We start from the raw sequence: 3,484 nt of genomic DNA on the forward strand, positions 1-3,484 counted from the left end.
CCATTTTAGTGTCTACTGACTGACTGATAGACAACAAACTACTGAACAGTAGTGTGAGTGGTTAAAACAGGTAAACCGTCCAGGTGGCCTTCGGCCACCTTTCGGGGAAATTACGACTCGTAATAAACAGCAATTTAATCTACAACTGTGTCACGCAATGGCTCAGCGCAAACTTCAGGGCTAAACATTCTAAAATTCATGGTTCAATCCATGTGATGAAAATAGCTCAGATAGCCTATTGTACAACTTTGCACTAGAACAAACAAACAGTTCTAATTTGTTCCGAAATAATTTGACAGACAGAAAACGTAACGGGAACTTTGGATACACAAGCTCTGAGCCATAACTGTTATTATCTAGAATAAAAATTGTTATTTAATAATTTGAAACTGATTATTATTTCCTGTTTCATCTAATCTATTTTTTCTGGTGAAAATTCTGTTTTGTTCTTGATATAGAAGTCACTATTATTTGTTGAACCTTAAAAATACGAAATAAAACGCGACTTCAAAACATGTAAGAAAATCAATGCAAGATAGTTTAGCTCCAGGCACTATATTTTTTATAGACAACATAAATAAAAAATTGGGAATTTGAAGCCTTGCAAAAAGGGATCGTAAAAACCAAGGAAACAAAGCTGGAGATCCTGTAGGCATTAGCTACTCAAACTACAAACCCCTATTTTAGCTCCATGCTGTAACCTAGAATTACATTTGATGGAGTCAAAATAGGGATTTGTAGTTTGAGTAAATAACGTCTACAGTATCTTCAGCCTTGTTTGCTTACTTTTTTACGCTTCCTATATGCAGGTTTTTAAATTACCAATTTTTTATTCATCCTGTTTGCTGGCTTCTTTTATGCTCAACTATGGGCAAAGGATTACTTGATATGGTAGCTAACCTTAAACATTGTAATAACAATAAACATAGCTAGTAGCTAGCTGGTACATTTCATGATGATTTACTAGAACTATTGACTAGTTCGAAATGTAAAACGTTAAGATGCAGCTGGAAGTTGTCATGAAGATACGTTTGAGAATATAGTGAGCATTTCTGAGTAACTCAATTCTCTATATAAAATGCATAGTAATGGGCAAATATATGCCTCGTTTAAGACACAACCCCCACTAAGAGCGAAAATAAATTTTACCGGTAGAAAAACAGCCTTTTCAAATAAAAAGTATACGTCTAAAATATCGCTTTAAATAAACCTTCGTGTCTTGTGAAGTAATTAGTCTACGAATGTGTGAAATAACATTTATTATTATGTGTATTGATTTTTTTACTCCTTCACTTCGTACATAATATATGGGTTGGCTTCCTAAATACACCGATCGTATATTGTACAATGTATTAAGTATCTACATGTTAGTCATCTAATGTTCATCTATTATTGGCTGGTAATATCTGTTTCAACCTGTACTTAAGGTTTTTCAAGGAACACCAGATACTTGTAAAAAAGCTAACTTCAAGGGGTAATGATAGCATCGTTTACACTAGAATTATGATGTTTTTTTAGCTTATGTAAAATAAAACAAACCAGCTTTTCAATACTCCTACGACCTTTACAGTGTCTTATTTAGAATCTTACAAAAGGTTTTGGTTTAATATACCAAGCCATTCTTCTTGTAGGCTGGCAAGAGAATAATAAGAAGAAGAAGTGGAAGAATTACAAACGTACCGTTTGGAGCGGATTTTCTTTTCCTTATAAGTCTAATATGTGTGTTTTTTTGTGCCTTTTATATGCGTACAGCCTTATCAGTCAATAGCAAAGGTTTTAAATTGTTGTTTGAACTGAATATATACTGTTTAAGGCGTTTTTTGCCCATACGTTCTATTAGAGTTTTGTGAAATTCCTTGCAATCCCTATTATGAACCACTATCGCGGTTCATCATATATCTTCAGCTTCTCAAAGAATTTCATGGTTTATAGTACGCGTATATACACATAGAATGTGATACATCACATAAAGCTGCCTTGAATTACTCTCATGCTTTGACTTGATTAACCATTTGACTGCGACTGCTCTAAGCTGCCGGAGGCAGACCATACCATATACGGCGAATAAGCAGTCAATGGGTTAATCAAAGCCAAAATTATTCACACTTAAACGTTTAGAACTTGAACAAGGACTTTAAATGATGATTCTTGGAGAAACGAGACGATGTATTATTTCGTTTTAACAGGTAGCTCATTTTAAAATTCTAAACGTCTTGTCATTGTAACGTCCCCCACTTTAAGAATTATAGCTCGTGCTACTAACTGGACACATTATTTAATTCATAGCAAGTTAATATTGACGTTATTTTGGCTGTAATATTAAATGGTACTCTTAATTCTTTAACTGGCGACTATTATTATATTTGTTTTTAGCGAGAAGCCACACAATGTGCTATGCACGCTCTGTCCAATATGGGGAATCCAACCCCGAATGTTAGCGTTCTAAGTCTGTGAACGTACCGCTGACCCACCAGAGGACACTTACGACTATTTTAAAGACACTCAGCTTGGTGGTGTATGAAACAAGTAAACTTAATTAAAATAAATAATACGTTATACACAAAGCCGCTGGAAAATCAGTACACGTTATAAAAAAATACATTGGTGAGTGGTGAATCTATACATGCTGTAAACAAAATCATTGGCGAATCATAAAATAGCATTTAGTTCCTTACATATCAGAAAGCAGAAAGACACACTGTCGATGGCAGTAGAAGTTTTCAAATAAGTATCCATGTCAAGCAAAATCTTAAATTTGGAGCAAAACGAGGGTTTAGTGTGACCTAGTGTTCAGTAAGTCAGGCTGCAGATCGGAAGGAGCAAGGTTCGAGTAGCAATATTCCGCTGAATACACTACGCACTTTTAGCTGTGGGATATTATAGTCACGACAGTCAATTTTTCTAGACAGTTAAGAGTAGCAGTGCAGCGGTTCTGCTGACTGGTTGTCATCCAGCTGGTAAGAAGCTCTAAATTAAGGATAGCTACGCCTAAAAATCTTGGAGTCTTTGAACTGGCCGTTTAGGTTATGTGTCGCCTGGGGAAACATTAAAGTTGAAAACACCAAATACCATTAAATATTATGTCTTGAACAAGAGTTGTAATATCCACAATAATCATGATACCTCCGCAGTCCAAAGCTCAATCGCCAAACTTTCAAATAAACCAACATCTTATAATATTTTAGTTGCAATTAATAAGAAGGGACCACAGTTTTTAGCTCATTCCATGGAAGTTTATTTTACCATCCAAGCTGATATATTTTTATAGCATTGAATAAAGTATGCAAAGAAAGAAGGAAATAATACGGTCCTAACAATATACAGAGAGCACAATAGCTATCATTATTCTTAAGGAATGTGAAATGGAATTAACTGGTCGAATTTATCAATTACTCTTTGAAAATATTTCAGATACTGTTAGAGTGACGTCCACCAACGTTGTGTTATTACGATATTATAATATCTACATGGTGAAGTCAATTAA

This window comes from Limulus polyphemus, unplaced genomic scaffold (assembly GCF_000517525.1).
Source record: "Limulus polyphemus unplaced genomic scaffold, Limulus_polyphemus-2.1.2 Scaffold213, whole genome shotgun sequence".
NCBI lineage: Eukaryota > Metazoa > Arthropoda > Merostomata > Xiphosura > Limulidae > Limulus > Limulus polyphemus.